Source organism: Pseudochaenichthys georgianus, chromosome 6, assembly GCF_902827115.2.
Source record: "Pseudochaenichthys georgianus chromosome 6, fPseGeo1.2, whole genome shotgun sequence".
In the NCBI taxonomy this organism is placed as follows: domain Eukaryota; kingdom Metazoa; phylum Chordata; class Actinopteri; order Perciformes; family Channichthyidae; genus Pseudochaenichthys; species Pseudochaenichthys georgianus.
The window spans coordinates 24789018-24811517 of NC_047508.1; the positions used below are offsets into that span (position 1 = coordinate 24789018).

The 22500-nt window shown below is 42.8% G+C and overlaps 2 protein-coding genes across 2 annotated transcripts in view; one reads left to right on the forward strand and one right to left on the reverse strand.

The window, feature by feature from the left end:
- wwox (WW domain containing oxidoreductase) overlaps positions 1-181 on the forward strand; it is a 138276-nt gene extending 138095 nt beyond the window's left edge. The window contains exon 10 of the mRNA XM_034084685.2: positions 6-181. The gene's annotated coding sequence lies outside the window, so the exon portion shown is untranslated. The remainder of the gene's footprint in view (positions 1-5) is intronic.
- Positions 1-22500, reverse strand: part of mafb (MAF bZIP transcription factor b) — a 46622-nt gene continuing 24122 nt past the window's right edge. Inside the window, exon 3 of the mRNA XM_034084686.1 lies at positions 1-43. The gene's annotated coding sequence lies outside the window, so the exon portion shown is untranslated. The remainder of the gene's footprint in view (positions 44-22500) is intronic.

Here is a 22500-nt window from a genome sequence, read left to right on the forward strand (position 1 = left end):
TTGAGGTTGCTCTTGAAACATCAGCATTCCAGTGTCATGATATCTGTAAGAAAAAACAAGAAGGGAAAAAAAACAATTAATAAAAATCTGTCTAACAGTAAGATGTGTGTGAAATTATTTAAGAAGAAACGTGGAGGTGCATTCATCTGGAGGCCATTAGGGGGAGATATGTGTGTAGCTGACAAGAGAGCAACGCTGGAGTATGACTAAGAGGGGACTGCTTCTGATGAAAGTATTAATTGTCTATTAAAAAAGCCAAAAGATTACAGAGTTTAGTGACACATTTAATGAAATAAAACATTTTCTCCAAGCTTTGCTCAAATGCTTTTTGACAGGAGTTATGTGCAAAAGAAAGATCAAACAGTCAATCATAAATAACACATTCAGAACAACTCGGTTCTTCTTTTTGGTCCACACACAGACACGCAGTCAAACCAGCGGAACTGCCTTTCTACTTTTCCTGTCCCTCCGATGCACACACACTCACAGAACACACACTCACAGAACACACACTCACAGAACACACACTCACACATATAGCCAGACACATGCTGAGCCTTGACACAGCCATGGCCGGCAGAGAAACTGATACCAGTGTCCTGCCTAGTCATAATCTATCCTGCACCCAGAGTACAGCTGTCTTATCACTGTCCTTTCACAGCACAGGACAACACCTGGACACACACACACACACACACACACACAACACACACACACACAACACACACACACACACACACACACACACACACACACACACACACACACACACACACACACACACACACACACACACACACACTGCAAGAGCACTCACAGTCTTGTATGTACCCTGCGAGGAAGAGTGGGAAACAAGCAGATTGTTCTAACTATTCAGGGTCGGAACAAAGCTGCGACCCGTGGAGGAAAATGGCCATACTGGAAAAGAGCAAACAGCAGTGTTATATTTGTAATTGATAACAAGGACTGCCGATGGAAATAGCTACACATCTGGTATACTTCATCTCTTCTCTTTTCTGAGATGAATGTATTTGTATGCATGGTCCCCTGTTGAAATAAATACGTAATAAAACAAAACAAAGGAGTCTCACGACCGCTGTCCGTGGTGCTGATCCGGCTGTGACTTCAATCTCTGCTACATTTAAAATAATTTTGCGCACACATGAGAATTAGCCATTTTTTCTTTTATAATGAATTATATAACATATTTTCACCATGACACACACCTCTTCCAGAGTGAGGCTAGTGTGTGACTGCACACATCTTTCCCGGTTAGTTTGTGTTTAGCGTGTCAGCTGTTTAGTTTCCCTCTGCTTGTTGTTAGACCCCAGAGACCTATTTACTCAGTGGCCCTGCTGTGTTTTGTCGTTTCCAAAAAACACTCCTGTTGAGCTGAGCCGCCGCTGGATATAGTAAAGACAACTCCTGCCTTATCTCTCAGGATGGATCTGACTACTGTAACATGACACACTTCAATGCTTTTGAAATAATTGTATTCAAAGGATTTCTAGACTGAATAACTTCTTAAGATGGTTATTTTATTGCAGTTTCACAACCTGCTTCAGTGAGGATCCTAACGAGAGTAATTCCACACCTGAGACTTCTTCCTCTCCCTCACCTCCCTCCCTGCTAAAAGAGGAAGACTCAACAATACAATAACTGACACTGATGAAGGCCTCGTGCTCAGCTATCCCTGCACGTCCAGCTTATCAATGACAAACTATATAAAAGAGGAGCTATGGGAAACAGGCGTTTGAGGAAGCCTTCGATTGGTGGGGCGGACTGGAGAACAAAGGAGGATCTTCAGGAGAACAAACAAACAACAGACGTCTGTGCACTGCAGAGGCCGATCCATGGGTGTGTGCCTGAGGGGAGAGGGAGGGTCCTGCCTGGCTTTCATACAAAAGTCCTATCGATCAGGCCCTATCGGCATCATCTGATAGCTAATCAATAAGCTACACTTCCTCTCAGCGAGCGGGGGGGGAGAGGAGAGGCACGGGCTCTCACTAGTGTAGGACCTTGATCCTTGACCCAACAGTGGGAGGCCACACACCACACACACACACACACACACACACACACACACAACAACACACACACACACCCACACACACACCCACACCAACACACACACACACACACACACACACACACACACACACACCACACACTCACACACACACAACACACACACACACCCACACACACACACCACCACTGTCTCTCTTAATTTCTCTGTCCACTTCATCTCTCTTATAATAACACAACAAGGCAATATAACAACTGCAAGCCTGTGCAAACCAAATAACAATGACATTAGAATGTTATTTTAATTAGTTGGATTTACAGTTGATTTTTTTCCCCTTCACTGACTTTATTTCAATTGGGCGTAATTGTTACGACTGACCATTTCATTTTCCATTATTGTTTTTATTTCTTTTGTGATTAATTTCACCTCTCAAGAATAATGACGAGAGGATTGATTTGATGAAGCCTGCTCTGCTCTATCGGCTCCATTGACTGAGGAACCCATGTTGCCATTTGCAGCGGATATATTTAATGATCACAATCAATGTTAAAGCTCTCCAGACTCAACTAACTACAATACATATCTGCCAGGAGGACATTTACCATCTAACTACAGCAGGCAATAAAGTCTTGCTCTCCGGTCTCCCCCCTCCCCTACTCTCTTTCCACCTCTCCCTTTTGAGGATGATATTGTGATTACAACTCTTGATCCATTTTCATAAAGTAATACTGCTGAGTCAACGCACACATTATGTCTTGGCAGCATCTGCAAACTGCATTTTAGGACGCAGCCTCAGTAGATCATTTATGTATAATATTTAAAGCAAACAAATCTTCAAGGTACAGTAGTTCATTGTATAACATTTGGGGGGGGGCTTCTTTCTCTTTATAATATAGTTGACCTTTTCTTATTTATTCAACAGGCTTCAGATTCTTAAAGTTTATGAAATGAGTGTTTTAATTTACAAAATAATTTCAGGTGAAGGGATCATTCCTACGCACTTCAATACATACTTATAACACATAATAATGAAACGTTTATTTGTATGAAACACACACTATCACATCTCAACCCCCCTTAGTGTCTGACTCGTGGAGCTCAAGTTTGCATCCATTTCAGGCAACACACATCTGGAATGGCCTGTACTGCTCTGCATTGCTTTCAAATAATGCAAATATTACAATTTCCCTTTCTTTTTTTACATGTGTGTAATTTGTATTTGAAGTTTTAAGTATAGAGTACATAGATGGAAAGAGGGGGACAGAGGGGACAGCATACAGCCAAGAGCTACTGGTTGGATTTGACATCCTTTATTCATACATTTAAAAACTTTTTTTTCACAATAATTAAGTAAAAGTTGTGTTGCAAATGTTTAAACATGTTATTGGAATGGACTTTTAGGAGGACAAAACCCCTGCAGCCTCCTTGTTAGTTAAGTGTGTGAATGTGTGTGAGTGAGGCTTCTCAGGTAAACAGTGCAGGGGGCTCCCCGTCTCGCTGTGCCAGATCCATTTCTCTCTGAGAGGTAACTAACCACTAAAGTAGAAAAACAACCGATGCTCACAAAGGCACTATAAGATGTGGATGTTTTACATGCCAGGAAGTTCTGCATATTAAGTAGCTCACTCTTTGCAAATGATGAACGTTTTGTAACACGAAGACGCTGGAGTTGTTGGCAAATGCAACAAAGTAATGTTTGTCTTGCTCTTTTATACAGATTCTTTGAAGCAGCATTCATAACATTTGGATCCAGATACATCCAGAGAGCGTGTTCACTATCAAATGCACTTATTTCCCCCCGAAGATCTGCTCGTGCAATCTATAACTTTCTCTGCTTTTATTGAAGTCTCAACACGGCACCTTTGAGGAAATCCTCCCAGCCCCAAATCCCCAGCGTGTCCTCACCGCTAGACAGCATGACCTTGTAAACCCTGAGTTATTTCACTCACCCATTGTGTGAGGATAGAAAGAAGAGAGAGAGAGAGGGAGAGGGGGAAAGAGGAGGGACGGGGGAGGAAGAGAAAAAGAGCTCCTGCCTGTCACGGCTTTCAAACACAAAGAAAAATGAGCACTTGGGCTGAAGTACAATTATTAGCCCCTGTCTACAGATTCATCACACTATAGAGAGGGAGGGGGAGGGGGAGATAGGGAGAGGAGGAGAGCAAGAGGTGGAGTCGAGGAAGGCAGAAAAAAAGAGCTGTATAGGTATGGGCAGAGCAGTATGGGAGAGGGAAAGACAATGAGGAGAAAAAACGGAGGAAATAGAAAATAGGGCTGTAACAATGTGAGGAAAAACTGGGGGGGGGGGGGTGTAAGGTAGAGCATGCAAAGCTACTGCAGAGTGGGGGGGAAAAGAGGGGGAGGGAGCTTTTAGGGGAATAAAAGAGTGAGGAAAAGAGAAAGAGCAAGGCAGGTAAAATGAAATAAGAGGATTTGTCAGGCCAGCAGTTGGTGGCAGTAATAAAGCCTGCTAATCTGAGGGAGAACGCTTGGCTGCCCTCACACTGACTCTCCTGACGCCCCACTTTACCACCAGGCCACACCAAGGTCACACACACACACACACACACACACACACACACACACACACACACACACACACACACACACACCACACACACACACACACACACACACACACACACACACACACACACACACACACACACACGCTTAGTTCATGCATGTTTCAGTCCGCCCCGTTCCTCTTTTGTGAATTTGTACATGTGCTTCCCTCCTTCTTCCAAATGTTTTTCCATCACTGCTGACCCCTCTCCTCACCCCCCCTCACCCCCCCACAACCCCCCACCCCCTCAGCCATGTTGATTTTGAAATCTCATTTTTCTCTGTTTCTTAACTGGCTCCGCCGTGTGAATCAATACCTTTCAAAACCATTACATAAATACATCTGTCACACGCAGATAGTAGAGTGGTGTGATGTGTCTGGTTAAGGCCACCGTAGGGTGAAAGGAGATATGATGTGTGTGTGTGTTTGTGTGTGAGTGTGTTTTCTCAGAGGACAGCAAGTGTCATTTTGCGTGACCAGGTGTGTCGGGCGGAGAGAAAGGTTGTTATTGAGCTGCGGTAAATGACGCATAACCTGGTGCACCGCTTACTTAGCCCCAGACCCTGTTCTCTCTGTCTCTTCTTTTGTCAGTCAGAGTGTGCGTGCGTGCGTGTGTGTGTGTGTGTGTGTGTGTGTGTGTGTGTGTGTGTGTCGTGGGTATGACTGTATGATTTCTTGAATGTCTGAAGTAATGAATGACGTGACATGTAAGGAAGTGAATGCAAACTAAAGGTGTAAAATATGTTGCACCTGGCTTTATGAAGCTATCCTTTAGAAGTCCAAACTTGTCTGGGAACTACTTTCTAGTCCCCAAAAGTAAAACTAGGGGATTGTTTGAATGTTTCGTTTTTCTACGTATTCTTTTTTCTGTGCCTCCAAAGCAAATTCCTTGCATGTGTAAACCTATTCGGTAATAAAACAGATTCTGATTCAGTGCCAACATGATGACAACAAAGATGCTTTTGTACTACCACCTCCCCATTTATTTATTTTAGAAGAAGCCACAACTACTCCAATTATGAATTTCTAAAACAAGCAGTCACATTGAATACCCTTAAGTGGCAGAAGGATTTAAATCAGAAACTCTCTGCAGAATATGAATAAGTAAACAATATGACCAATCCATTCATTTCTTGTCACACAACCATTTTGGTCAGTACCTTAAAAGGAATTGATGTTTGTTATCCAGTCCCACTTAGAATATACTTCCATGCATCTCAAATACACGTATATCATTGACATATATACTGCGATACTGTGACAGAGAACACAAGGAAACCAAGCAGGGAGATAGAGAAGGACGTGGATAAAAGGAATGATTGATAGAGAGAGAAAGAGGAGGGGGGTGTTTCACTTCCTCAATCTGGGGCCATCTGGAGCTGTAAAGATAGTTTAATCTAAAATAAAATAAAACAATCGTTATATTTCATTCTCTCAAACGCAAAGGAATACTTCATTTTTGGTCTTGCAGCAGTTTCATATTCCATTATTTTCCGCTCATCACCCTTTAGTGTTGTCATTGGCATGTCCACAGCTCACTTCTCTGACGGCGGGACCGTGATTGACGGTGTGATGCAGATTTACATGTCGTGCTGAAATAGCACAATAACCTGAGCGCAGATAATCACCTCATTGAGAATCGCTCCGGCCTCTCTCCACTCACAATTACTATTGTGTATTTGGTCATATAACCACTCTCCAACAATGCACTTAATGGGCTTATTGGCAGCGGACCAGGACTTGCTTGTAAATAAGCCTGATGGTGTTTGATTCTAATAAATTAGGCTCATATATGCAAACACGCTGAAATCATAACAATATCTAAATGTGTATGGGCAGAGGTGGGGTGGTGACAGGCGGAGATTTATGGTGCTACCAATTGGCCGGCCTCATCACTCACTCAGCTATCTTCAACTTTTTTATTTGTTTAATTTCCAAATGTGATTGCTAGACCACTCCGCTCGTGCTGATAAATGCAAAAGATCATGGGTAGAGGAGGCCAAGATTAATACGCATCATTTTTCAACTGGACCAATCCAACGAAACAGAAAGGAATGTGCTAAGAGCTCTGAGGAGGAATAGATGCCATTCCTGCTGGACATGATGTAACCGGGCACTATAAAGTAAATAATGTATTCCCTCCTCTCTCCCTGATTGGGGCTGTTTGGGTGAAAAGCCTTTTAACCAAATAAAAACAAAGCCAAAATAGATTCAGGCTCTATGACCTCATATCATATTGCTGTCATTTATTTGCCTGCAATAATGTGTCTGCAAAATTGTATGTAAAAGATAAGGCTCAATAAATCAAGGTACAGTTTACAGCAATACATTTAATGAGCAATTAATGAATTTAAGGACAGCAATATGGGATAATTAACCTGACGCTGATACTGACAGTACGAACAATAACAGCACCCTGGTGAATAAGAAGATACTATTTTTGTTAAGAATCATTATTAAAAGAATGGTTTGCAATACTAATGTGTATGTCCGTGTGCTTGTGCAAGATATCATGTGTGTCACAAAGGGATAAAGGGAAGCGAGAAAAGTCACCTCTCAAAAACACACTCACATACCTACGAGATTAATTACAAGTACCGTGAATCACTGCGCAATTAATTAACTCATCCTTAGTAATGAGGGTGTGTGTGTGTGTGTGTGAGAGAGAGTGTGTGTGAACTGTGCGTACTGTGTGTCACACAGACAGCCCCTCCATCTCTCCACCTCTCGCCCTGTCCCCTCTCTAATTGCTTCCCTCTCTATTAAAATGCAGTCTGCTGTGACATCACTCAACCCTCTGTTAGAGCAGGCCAGGACACCTGGCAAACCACATATACACACACACACATTACACACATTCCATACACACATTACACACACAGGTACACGTACACAGTTTATTATATAGAGCATGGTTTGTGTGGGTTTTGGGGATGATTCAGATCTGAGGGTAAACGCGGGATTATTTCTCCTTAAAGATGAATCCAGCCGGAGCAACAACAGCGCTGACATCACACACCTGTGGTGTCACTCCCAGCGAACGTGTGTGTGTGTTTCTGGAGGCAGGTACACTGACTGGACTGTAGAATCTGGATGGACTGATGTGTAATGTGAGTGTTGTTGGTCTGGATCATAATAATTGTTAACTAGCTTTCAGGGATGTAGGGTTGTAGGAATCGTAGGAGATGTTTTATCCACAGATGTAATGCATAGCCGTGGAACACAGTGCCTCGTACCAGGCATCAATTGCAACATTTAATTTGCAGTTGATGTGTTTTATTTATATTGTGCATATATAATTATCATTCCTCCTATTTCAAATCTGCATTTTTTATATGAAAAAACTGTCCATCACCACATGCTGAAAATGTTGTTCCTCACAAATACCTTAGTAAATAAAAACACAGAAAAACAACAACTGTTTGATTTGAAATGTCTGAAAAATAGTTCATTTTTATCCATTTTGGCCACTGTCCAGGGAAATAGTGTAATTCCAGCTTTGCCATATATGTATATACTCTGTATTTATATATATATATATCTATTAATGTAGAGATATCGATATTGAGACTGATCTGTAAGGAGTAAATATATTTTACACTTGATAGTACATGTTAACGTCAAATCAAAACCACATTATTTGAAATCGTCCAAATACAAGTTGAAAACCACGACAATAAACCCAGAAGTAATGTCTGACGCCCCCTCGCCACTCTCTTTACTCTTTCTCTCATTCTTTCCCTCTCTCTCAGAGCTAATCTGATTGGTGCATAAATCATGCTGACATCAGCACTGGTGGAAGTTGGCCTACTCCTGCACACACACACACACACACACACACACACACACACACACACACACACACACACACACACACACACACACACACACACACACACACACACACACACACACACACACACACACACACACACACACACACACACACACACACACACACACACACACACACACACACACACACACACACACACACACACACACACACACACACACACACACACACACACATGCACACACACTGTGAGGTGAGAGCAGTGACATGCTCCATGGTGATCATGAGGACAGTGGATAACAGATCTCTCTTTTATCATTCCCTGACTTTCCCTGACATTTAAAAAGCCATTAACACCACTGAGATTCACCCTCGTGTACATTTCATATGGAAGCACCCCCAGTGCACACACACACACACACACACACACACACACACACACACACACACACACACACACACACACACACACACACACACACACACACACACACACACACACACACACACACACACACACACACACACACACACACACACACACACACACACACACACACACACACACACACACACACACACACACACACACACACACACACACTGGTGTGTGGTAATGATCTCAGCGATAACATAAAGCCCAAATGACACAGACGGAGCTGTGAATTATACCTTAATAAGCGTTCCACACCGGCCCTCCTTCTCTGTGAGATTAGAGAAAAGAGATCCAGCCCACTCGCTGATGTATTTTAATAGCGGTAAGACACAGCTAGTGATACGCTTATTGATCTCATGTTCCAATCAATGAGGATTTGGGGCATTGATATCCTGATCAGAATGCAGCCCTTCCCCCTCCCCCGACATGGTGACAAATGGACACTAAATGGCTGTTGTGTTAGAGTGACTGCCTTTGTGAATGGTAATCATCCACCAATTCAGCCACATATAATGTAAACACTAACAGCATAATAGTATTTGCTGCTGAGCACTGTATTAATTTATGGCCCATTATTGTAAGACCATCGTTACAATGCGAGGGGGCATTTATTGTAATCAGAGGCCTGAGAATGGAAGCACTGCTAATGTATGTAATGTACTCACGAGCAGTCTGCCTGGGAAAACAGTGTGGTGGCTAATGCAGAAAATGACATACGGCCTCACTCTTTGTTGTTAGCATTTATTAGCATCGAACAAAGGCCGGAGTGCAACATCAACAGCTATGGACTAATTATATTCCATTGCGTCTGCGTGGAAAACAAGAAGCTAACATGCTCCGCAGTGATACAATGGGCACCCCACCACTTCATCTGCAGGATATGAACATGGAACTGAATGTTAGCGCGGCTCGGCTGGGCCTGCAGTATGAGTCATGACTAGCAGTGATATACAGCAGATACAGATATTGAGCTCAGTCATTCAAATGCAAGTTATTGTAATGCTGCAGAAGGCGGGGGCACTTTTAGTGGTTATGGATAGGACCTTTTTTTAATTCCTTTGAAAACGGCTCTAAATCTTACAGAGCCAGCGGCGCACAGAGACGTTTAGAAGACAGGAGACATGTTTGGAAAATCATGAGAGGGGAAAAGAGAGGAGAGACAAAGTCAGAGAGGGCTTGAGGGAATGGTTGACTCTCGGTTTAAGGCAGTACGGGTCACAGGTGTGAATAACTGGCATATCCAAAGATAAAAGAGTGAAAAAGAACATGAAGGAAGAGATCTTTGTTTTAAATATTCATATAGATCTAATGTCAAGAAGAAAGCCAAAGATACTGGACTTCTGAACAGAGAGAGAAAGGCTCTATGCACTGTCAAATATTCCCCTCAAGCAGTGTTTGTATGTTTGATTCTGTGTTTGTGTATTTGCTCCGGAGAAGGTATCGCAGAATGAATGCTTTGAGTTTAGAGCAGCTAAGGCTCGGAGCAAAACAACAGCTAGATTCTGGGGAAATACTTTCCTGAGTGAAAGAGAGGAGGAGGAGGAGGAAGAGGAGGAGGAGGAGAGGATCTAAACAAAGAGAGTCCCATTCTCTCATCCCCTCTAAAGGTCTGCTGAGCTGGAGATATGGCACTGACAGAGTTCGACTCACTCTTAGCTGCACTTTTAATGCTGCGGGCCAAACAGCCTGCGACTCTAGATAGTATGTACTTACTCACGTCTGTTTTCATCATGTGTGAGAAAGTTTGGCATTAATTCACACCTCCGTTATTAGAATTCCCTCTCACGCTGATATGCGGCTGCGTTTATCTTGCCTCTTGAACATAATGAGCTCAAAGACGGAAGATGCTTCCCGAGAGGGATGCGTTGTTTATCACTGCTTCTCTACTTGAGTTTTTATTTTGGTCTATCACCCTCCGTGCATCATGTTGTATTCAGTGCAGTGTGCAGGCCTCTGTTGATCTGAGTTGCAGAGGAGTGTAATGCACTGGGTCTCACCCTTTGTCCATCACTCTGCCTGCTGTAAGTCAGGCCGGCAGCCAGACAACCTCCCACCAGAGAGGAAGAGAGGAGTGTTGGGAGCGATGCACACCCAGAAGGGGAGGGCGCTGCTATGACTCAGAGCTTCCACGCTACGTCAACAGTGGATTTGAAAATTGTTTGGAGAAGGAAAGAGAAAACAGAAGGTGAAAGAGAGGAGGGGAGGGGAAAAGAGAGGAAGAGGAGTGAAGTGATACAAAGATATAATCATGAATGGCTATGAGAGAGGAGTGAGTGAGCAGGTTAGAGATGGAGAGAGAGCCAGTGAGTTATGGGAGAGGGAGAGGGAGGGTGGAGAGAGGAGAAGAGAGAGCAGTGAGACAGACAGGATGAGTTATAGACTGAGAGAGGGAGAGAGAGCTTTCACACATGGAGACAGCCTGGTGATTTAGGGCTAAAGGACACTGAGACAGGCTCTGCTGCGAGAGGTGGTAGACCTAAAGAGTAGTAACAGGTCCAATGCAACACCACAGCGTCACAGCATGTGTGCTTCCGCTCGCAAGCATTGATGCACCACGTCATGAGGAATAAAGCATGAGCAGTGTTTCACAGTTCGGAAGAGACACTTTTAAATGAGGGCAGAAGCACATGTTTATCTGGTCGTGATGATATGATAATGTACACACACAGTTCTCTGAGATAAAGAGTACAAAGGCGAATGAACAAACCTTAATGTTACTAAAAATATGAAGTCCTTCAAACTCTAAATGAATTTGTCTATGCCTTCTAAAATGACCCATGAGTTTTTAAGGTTACGGTTTGGATATGTTAGGGCACAAAAACGACTGGGTTAAGGTCAGGATGGATCGTGACTGTTCAATATTACATCATGAATCTTTAAGTCCCGAGCTTACGTCAAGCTTCAGTTTCTGCCTGGTAAACACCAACTTCTTGCACATTCCATGCACTCAAACATTAGACCAACGATGCCCTCCAGGTCTGAAAGATGAATCCAATGCGTTTGGGTTTTAAACGGACATTCTTTGGAGAAGCCAGCAGGGGGCAGCCCTACTGGATGCACAAAGAATTCTACGAGAAAATGACCTGCCTCCTAACTTCTATTCCTACTTTAGTTATCTGTCTTTAGTTTATGGTGTCAATCGTTGATGTTCTTTTTGTAAATATGTAACTATGTAGATTTCATTAAACGATAAAGTTCAGTGCTACATTGTAAGTGACGGGTCGCTATGACAGGTTTGAGTGTTGGATCGCGGTTATGGTTCAAATAAACACATGTTGAGCATTAAACCGGATGTGAACGGCGGCCTATAATATTACTAAGATGCTTTGTATGCATGCCTACCACAAGCCTGCATACAGGGTGTTGTGGCCAATGATGTTTACGTTTCATGACAACAGTTGAGTAATCCAGTCGTGTTTATAACAATGTGTGTGATGGTGTGTGTGCATGAGTGTGAGTCGGAACTTTTTCATAGCAGCAGGTATTTGTATGACAGCACAGTCGTGTCCATATTTGGGCGGTGTGAGGCGGTCACTAATCCATCTGACCTTCTTGCTCATTTGCATGCGCCGCCCCTTCCTGGCTGAGAGATGCCATGACCTTTATTAGCTAATTAAGAAACATAACAGAAATAAACCTGACAGAGTGGGAATGGATATGCACACGCACACACACACACACACACACACACACACACACACACACACACACACACACACACACACACACACACACACACACACACACACACACACACACACACACACACACACACACACACACACACACACACACACACACACACACACACAAATAGACGCATGCATACATGCTCAACATAGCTGCCGACAGAATAAAGAGGGTGAGGAAGGGAGCAGACAGGAGGAAGGCTGGAGAAAAGACATGAGCGTAGAGGAATTTGAAATTCATCAAAAGCAAACAAGCACAGCTACATTTCTATGTATAAATGTTTGCAGATTCACTGTTATATTCTCACAGCGAGTTCCCTTGGAGGAAGGGTCACAGACACTCTTAATCGTTACATCTGCCAGCAGACGTTCAAACATTATAGCATTAAATAAGTAGTTCCTCTTAATCACAGACTGAGCTCTTTTAAATCTCTGTGTGCTGGAATAAGAGAAGTAAATCTCTCTGTCTCTGCTGTCTGCTGCCACTTAAGTATAGTCGGCCTCTTGTTCTCTCCTCCCTCTCCCACTAAGGACTCATAATACGCTGCTAGACCCCCCCAGGCTAAAGAGTGAGGTGTGTGTGTGTTTGTGTTTGTGTTTGTGTGTGTCGGTGAGAGTGTGTTCCATCACGCCAAAGACAGACAGCAGCAAGACACACACAGTATGCACACAAAACATACCTACAAATGTCTGCACACATCTGCATTCACACACACTTTTGAATATACACACACAGATGCTCAAATTGGGGGTGTTATCTCCCACACCTTGCCAGTGTTCATTGTGTGTTAATCTGAGCAGTAATCTGCAGAGTGGGCAGATTACCATCTGACAAGCACCATTTTGAGGTTTGTAGGATTACGCAATCAACTTCCATCCCACCGCACTTGCAGGGCTGAAGATGCAATGGAAACACACACACACACACACACACACACACACACACACACACACACACACACACACACACACACACACACACACACACACACACACACACACACACACACACACACACACACACACACACACACACACACACACACACACACACACACACACACACACACACACACACACACACACACACACACACACACACACACACACATGCTCACAGACAAACACACATGTACTTAATGCTGACACTATTAAAACAGTTAACGGATGATATCTTTATTTGTATGTGCAGTTTCTTATTGCAATTGATTAAGTTGTTGTGTAGCACTAACTTTAATGTTCCATTTAACATTAACCTAGTAAATGTTTCAAAGCACACATTTATGTGATACTTTTTTATGGATTGATTAAAAAATGATCACTTTTAGATATAATACATCACCGAGAAAAAAAGGGAAGGTAGACTTTGAGAGAAAACGAGAAATACTTATGGCTGGATGAAATAAAAAGCGTCAGATTGAAGGCTGCGAGCTCTCAGTGCTGCAGCGTGTCAGTCTGTCTCTGTCACCGTGACAGGTCTGCAACAGGGGGAGCCTGAGCAGCCCGGCCCACCCTGCTGCACACAGGGGCTTCACAGCCTGACAGACAGAGCCCGGGGTTGGCCTGTCCGCAGCAGATCTGCCTCTCAAAGCTCACGCTCCTGTTTTCATCACCTACATGTACACAGGAAATATCTGATACAGAATAAATGTTGATAACCAGTTACGAAAAAAACGACTGGAATGAAAGCTTGTAGTAGTTTGGAGAAATCAGAAGCAGAGATGTCTAAATGTGTTTTTTTCTCTCCTGACGGTCTGAGCGGGACCCCAGAGAGTTCTGGTGTGTCTTTAACTGACTGATTTCTCATTTTTGAAACACGAATGTGCCAGAGGTGTTCAGTGAAATCGATGCAGGAAGGAAGTTACAGTTTTACAGTCCAATATCATAGTGAGAGGAGGGGCTCACTCCACCTTCTCCAGCTTTTCCTCGGGAAATGTTTTAGAAGCCAAAGTTATACATTTCACCTATGAAGGTTTTTTGTTTTTTTTGTTTGCCTTTCAATGACATTCTCACTGATTGACGCTGAGTTAGCATTTTATTAGGAACAACTGTCCAATCTAATACAACCCAATAACATCTGCCCCAAATGACTTGTTAAGTCTATAAAGGTGTGACGTTAGAGAACCAGCAATATGGTAGTGGATCGAGTTGCATTAGGTTGTACATGATTAACTAACTGGTTAAAGTTAACAATGTCTTTTTTCCCCCTTTTTAGCACGAGTCTAGTTCTGTGCAGTAATGTGCGCAGTGATTGCAAGGTTTCAGCTATATTAGTTGCAAAGACAAACATTAATTGTAGAGAAAGCAAAGGCTGATAAAGTCAAAGATGAGCAAGAGGGAGGGAGGAAAGACAGGATGTTGTGAACGGCGAGCTATTGTTTCTTACAAAATTGTCATAAATGTATTGTAAAAGTTGAATAGACCTTACAGCATTCTGCCTGTCAAACACAGGTGTTACCAGTCACATCACTAATTGATGCGCTGTTGAGCCTGAAGCACGTCAGAGTTATAAGTTGCACCTGTGATATTCAGGTCAAAATGTCCGCCGTAATACAAGGGTTGTTAACGTAATACATTTCAGAAAGTTGAAGAGAGATGAGAGCTCAGAGGCTAGCAAGGAGATTAAGATTCAGCTCATCAAAATGTATCCAATTTGAAAAAGTTGTCTGGCTTTTACGATTGAAAAGGTGATGGAACTATTGGTTTAAAAGCAACATTTTGTTCACCACAGAACAAGGTCATTGCAGCTGTAATGAAAATGCATATGTATTGTATGATACTGTCTGTCTCGTTGTGCTGTCTATTTTTCTCAATGTCTGTGTCCCCATGTGTCTCTCTGTGTGGGCCTCCTCTGCCTTTGGGTTTGTTTGTATTCGCCACTCTGCCTCTGTACTGTGATGGCTGACGCTGTGAATGTTATCCTCCTAACATTCCAGTAAATACTCAAACAAAACGCAGCACACTCCGAGGAGCCTCAGGCCAGGGCAATCAATCAGGGAGAAAACAACACAGAGATCAGGCTGTTTCTACTCCATAAAACAGCCTTCAGAACAACAGCAGCCATTCGGTGTCTGGGATGTAGAATTAATACTCTCTCGCTTCCTCTTTCCGTATATCTCCGCCGTCTTCCCTCTCAATCACTATTTTAAAAACTGTCACATATCCTGCAGTCATAGCAGTAAATAGCACTTGTGACAGTGCGTCTTCTGTACTGTATCATTTACCCAGCGGGTTGTCGGCACAACCACTTCAGTGTTCCTCACGAACACCTTGTGGTGGGAAAATCGAACGAAACTCCAAACAGAAAACACAGCTTCAGGAATCCTGAACCTCTGTAATGCAATGGAAGTCAGCAGTGTTTTCTCTACTTACAGGCTATAGGATCGGGGATAATGCTGTATAAATATTTGATGGTTTCCTAGCAGGGTCTTATATGGCTGAGAGAGTGCAGCATTAAGCTTGATGATCAAGGAGAACTTCAAGGTATGCTTTCACATGCAATCACAAAGACACATGCACACGCAGACACACAGAAAGAGCAGTACAAGCATGCAATCAAATATGGGTAAGACACACACCGACGACAATGCATACGTGAATGTCCACACACACACACACACACACACACACACACACACACACACACACACACACACACACACACACACACACACACACACACGCAGCACAGACTGCTCTGTCTGCCTCTATCTGCACTGCATTGGGTTTCACTTTCTGTGTGTGCTTGGTTTACAGATGTTGATCATGTCTCGCTGAGCTCGCAGTGAAACAGATTCTTTACATCTCTGAAACTGCTGCTACTCTCTCACAGCAACTTGATATGCTGTCATAGAGACCGTCGAAAAGCTTTGAAGATCATCGGAAGCTGCTAACATTAGAAGGCCCTGTAGCATTTTATGAATATGCTACTTTAACAATTATTTTGGTTTTAGTCCTGTCAAAATTGCTTATTAGAAACATTTTTAACTGTCTTAAATATCACAATGTTTGTCCTCTAGTTAGAGAGAGATTAACGCTGCCGGAGAGACCGTGTTAAATTGCTGAGCTGTTATGGCCGCCCCCTCTACACCTCTAAAAGAAAGTGTCCAAATGTCTTCATCTAGCGAGTGTGAAATGTCAGCCGATGTATAATCTTACAGCAATCAGCCCCACTGAGAGTAGAGAGAGACAAAGAGTGTTTTTCTCCTTCAGAGACGTATGCAGATGGCAGCTGATGTATGATATTAACCTTTGCTATCCTAACTCCTGTCTATACTACCCTCATGTCCACACACACACACACACACACACACACACACACACACACACACACACACACACACACACACACACACACACACACACACACACACACACACACACACACACACACACACACACACACACACACACACACACACACACAAACACACACACACACACACACACACACACCACACACACACACACACACACACACACACACACACACACACACACATGCATGGCATACTAATGATATTGATCCACTTTAAAAAAGCCAGCCTTGTCGTTTTTCTCCCTCCTGGTCAAAATCGGTGTGTGTGTGTGTAGTCAAGAAAAATGATGCAAAATCATCTTATATTTTAATTTTCGCAAGTCAAGATTTATTATAAGAATGTAATAACTTTTCCTGAGCGTCTCCAAGTAGGTAAACCTGCCATATGTGCAGTATATTTTACCCAAATTAATTTGATAAATGTGCCAGTGCTGGAGTATTTTCCTTGGTTAGGATTGCTTGTCAGTGGCAACATTTTTTAGACAAATGGCCTCTTCGGTTTTAGTGTCGCTGCTCTCTTTGTCTACTGCATCGTCAGTTTTAGCAAAGAAGAAAAAACAAGAGCAGAGAGAGGCTGAGAGAGGAGGCAAAGTAAAAAAACAAATTGGCGCAGAGGGATGAGAGTGAGATATCAAAAGACTGGATGGTGAGGGATGAATGAAATGGAGTATCAGACATGCAGTGGTCTCTGAGGTCAGGGTCTATATCACTCTCTGCTTCTGAAACAACAACCACCACAACGAGCACCGGGGAGCCAGCCAATCTACTGCATTGTTCACTATCTGCTGAAGAAAACAGCTCCGTCTCCCTCTTCTTCTCTCCCTCTTTCGTACACACACATTCACACACAATCACTCCTCCCTGTTCATATCTGGAGAGAGAGAATAGAGTGTGTTCCTTATTGTCCCCTTAGTGGTGATGTGGGGGTGTGTGTTAGGGCTTGATTGTTACTGGTTTACATAAGGGTATTAAACTCTCGCATAGCCCTATCTATCTGAGCCAGGCAGATATATTTGTGTTGTGGCTCCTTTATGCATTTGTTATTTCCAAAGAGGATTGGGATGCACCAGTGGAAGAGAGGATAGATAGCCTGCTGATATTACCCTCTTTCTCACTCCCTCACTTTCTCATTTTTTCCTCTAAAAACCTTACTCTGGTGCGTTGGTGAGTGTGTACATGTGTGTGTGTGAGTATGTGTGTGTTGCCGGGAGAAACAAAAGCGGGTAATTAATTAAAGAGAAGTGAACTTTTGCGCCATTGTCCTGTTCAACAACTCCAACAGCATTCAGCCTAACAGCATCAGTGATATTATTCGTAATAAAAGCTGTTGTTTCTATCTAAAATGGCCTGAAACTAGGGATGTATTAGCCTAACATTTTGTAAATGCATTGAGCGACATAATGTGCTGAGAATTGTTTGCTGACTGTTTGCAAGTCAAAACATACAGTACATTTATATTCATGATGAAAATAAAAGTGATCAAATACATTTGAACAATTACTGCTGATACAGGATCTATTTTCATTACTTGAGTATCACAATTTCTGTTTCCGTCTGACTTTCTGCTCCTTCTTTACTCCATTAAGGGGGAACAGATTGTACTTTTCCCACCACAACACAGTCACTAGTTACATTTTAGATACATTGAGATTGTAGATACAAAGCAAATAATCAGCCTATAATCAACGCATCAACGTAGTTTTAATAAACGTAATCTTGATCTGCTAAAACATTTTGTGTGCATGATATTGCATCAGTTACTATTACCTAATCAGTGGACAATAATACTTTACTAAGTAACATGTTACAGTAATGTGGTAGATACTGTATCTGATTTATGGTTAGCAGTTTAGTTTCTGTTTGTTTAGTTGCTTCCTTGTAACTTCAAATTTGTTTTTACATGTTGTTCTTAGCTGGCTTGCTAAGGTTACCCTTGGCTAAGCTTATATTCAGGAATAAGCTGTGTTTTGCTAAAAGCAGGTGTGAACCATGTGTGTGTGAGGATGGGACTTCATACTGGATACACTCACCAGAGCTAGCTATTGATGTTAAGTTAGTACCTTTAATGTTATTATGTTATTTTCTTTCTTCACATGTGAAATAAATAATGCAAATTGTGCGACTTGTTGTTTGAAGTTACATTTGATTGAGCTGTGTTAAGTATAATGAACTAATTTACAATGACTCCCAGCACTGATATATATAAAAATATATCCAAACTTAAGAAGCCATGAACAAATCTCACTGGTATCTCAAGGTGCACATCCCTGAGAAAGCAGCTGTTCTTTTAAGATCTCCCCGATCTGCATGTGTCTGAGCGCGTCTGAGGTTCAGGCAGGAGAGGTTAAATCAAAGTGGAGTCAATAAGTTCCTCCCTCCCTCCTGGTCTGCTCTGCTGTGCTGGGAACGCCCGCTGCTCGCTCTCTGGCTCCAGAAAGAGGAGGACAGGATGGGGTTCAACACTTTCCCAAACACTGAAGGAGGGAAGAGTCGTGCTGCTAATACAGAGGATGATCTAAGACTCTGGCACACACATAGAGACACACATTTATCCAAACACACACACACACACACACACACACACACACACACACACACACACACACACACACACACACACACACACACACACACACACACACACACACACACACACACACACACACACACACACACACACACACACACACACACACACACACACACACACACACACACACACACTGCAAGAAATAAAGTCTTCCTCACTGTGTCTGAGAATGATAATGAGGTAAATTCTCTTTTCTCCCAACCTGAGTCCAGTCATGGCCACAGCCCCGGCTAAATCAATATCATCATCCATAATCTTTATTGTAGGATGAAACACAGCATAAATCAGCTCAAAGCCTTTCACACATCCCTCTCTTTAGCAGCCTCAAATTGCATGCAGCACTCTCTTGGGCCATGCAGCGCTTTCTTTTCAGAACAGAAAGGATTTCTCCAGTCTCCTGCTCTAGCATCATATCAGATATGTGTTGTGTCGGAGTTTTGATAGTGATCTGTCTGCAACATGTGTGAAAGGTGAGCTAAAAGAGCGATACAGCTGTATATCTGTGAGGAATGAATTGTATTTTTTGGTGGAGTAGGATCAGTGGCAGTTCTCGAACATTTTACATGGGGTGGCAAAGGGGGGGCAAGAGGTCATGCCAGGGTGGCATGGGAGGGCGGACCATACGTGGTATTGTATACTGTATAACCTATGTATTGTTAAATCATGCCCTAACACAAGTGTTCTTAATGCACAAGAGAAACAAGGTCTGTCTGAACAAGGTGTTCAGACAGACAAACTAAAATATAGGATAAAACAGCAGAAAATACTCTTGATACCCTAGGATTCTGTTTACTGTAAGTACAGTAAAAGTACTTAGTTATAATGAAGTACACAAATGACATCACCCATCTCTTAAGATAGCTAAAGGTGACTCGTGCAGCAACACATTTCAATCAATACTAAGAGCCACTAGATTGTGCTGCTGTGATGGAATATGTATGCAAGGAGAATAAAAACATACCATGTGGTCCAGCTGGAGTCTCATCTGCCTCCTGATCCCTGCCTCTGTCCCTCTTTCTGACACTTGATCTTTATTCCTCACATACATGTTTTCTTCTTCACTAATGTCTTCATCTCCTCCTCTTCCTCCTGCTCTAACCCTCCTGGTCTCTTCCGTGTACTGTATTTTACTTTTCCTCTTTCTACTCATCCTGATCACTTCTCAGATAGGCCTATGTCTTTTTGTTGTTGTTGAATCACTCCAGCTACTCTGTCCTGCAAGAGTCTACTTGTGAAAAGCACTGGTACAAATGCTTGTATAACTTTAGCCATGTAGCTAATAAGTAGCATAGCCTATAATAAATATAAAATCAGAAAGTATTTATCAAGTGCACACAGGCAGCTGTGTTTAGATCCAGTTTGATGATAAAGGATGTATCCTGGTTTAATTTATCTGGCCTCATTGCTCTGATGTGTAATATACGTGGATTTAATAGTACCACATAGTTTAGCAAATAAAGTGATCGATCTCCCAGCTAGCGCTGTCTGCGTAGTATTTTGTAACGTAACGTCCCAAACAGCGATCGTCTGTTAAACGCTATCGATTCAAACGGCAGCGTTTTATTAATATTTTGTTTCAAGCTCTCGTCCTTAGTAAAAACAAAAGGGGGAATGCTCCCAGGGGAAATGCTCCCAGGCAGGGGAAGCTGATCCACCTTCAGGTGCTGGGGCAGCTCGGTCTCTCTGCAGCGGTGTGAGCCGCGGTCTGTGTGAACGTCGCTCCGCAGTTTAATGCAGGGCCGTAGCTACGTTTTTAACGGGCCTAAGATAATATTTAAAATGATTCGCTTTTAATTAATTAATTGCTTGTTTCGTTGCTTGAGAAGCTTGTGGACATAGTGTAGGTTTGTTTATACAAGAACAGTTTTAGGGACACAAAAGTTAGGGGGGCAGCTTCCCCCCCCCGTAGATCCGCCCCTGGGATCATGTTTTAAGTATTTACATGGTATTTAAAGTGTGAGTTTAAGCAGGACTGAAATGACTGTGTGCGTGTGTGTGTGTGTGTGTGTGTGTGTGTGTGTGTGTGTGTGTGTGTGTGTGTGTGTGTGTGTGTGTGTGTGTGTGTGTGTGTGTGTGTGTGTGTGTGTGTGTGTGTGTGTGTGTGTGTGTGTGTGTGTGTGTGTGTGTGTTCCAGCTCTGTTCTCTTTGAGTGTGAGTGTGAGTAATGAGGTTTGGAGAAGAAAGCTTAGCCAAATCCTCTCATCAGTCTTCACTCCTTCAATACCCAATCAGCAGGCTAATTCAATACCCAATCCCAGGTTTAATAGCATCTAGCCGTGAGGGGAACCAATGAGAACTCAGCTAATGGACCTTGGGGAATAACTGGACAAAAAGTTAGTGCAAAAAGAAGGCAGAAATTATTTTTTATGTAAAGAAAATGTACTGTCTAACGATCTCAGTCTGCTTTCCAATCGCCTGCCACTGAAGCTCTGAAGCAGAGGAAAAATCTCTCATTAAACTCTTTCGACATTTGTGTGTACTCGAGCATGTCACAGCGATAAATGTGGTGTTACATACAAATCAGCACCTCAAATTAAAAAAATACACATATTTTTGTCATTTTCCCCAGTATCTGAGTTTAGTACTTGTTGTATAGAATTACAGCCTTGTTTCGGCGTTATACTGCGCACAACTCTATGACATTTAACATGCAAACAGATTCACATCTCCCTCACTCATATCTCCCTCCGGAGCTGTGAATGGTGGGTGCATAAGTGCATGTGGCTGCAGGAGAGTCCCAGCCATTGTAGTGTCACAAATCCCCCCTTCCTGACATGCACTGAATAAACTGTCACCGGCATTATATACTGTCTCCATAAAGCCTACCATCAAACAGTTACTACCTCCATCGCTTCAGTCCACTGCACCAACAACACAAACAAATCACACTGCGGCGCGTCCCGCTGTTTTCAGGTGAGTGTGTGTTTGTGTGTGTAATATGCTGTAAAGTGGGGTGCAGACATGACTGTGTTTTCTGATATGATCATACACCATATAACCTACTATATCTTGCTGGGTTGCAATCGACATTGACCTCCCTCTCTCAACCTCCCTCACTGGAGGTTTTTCTTATACA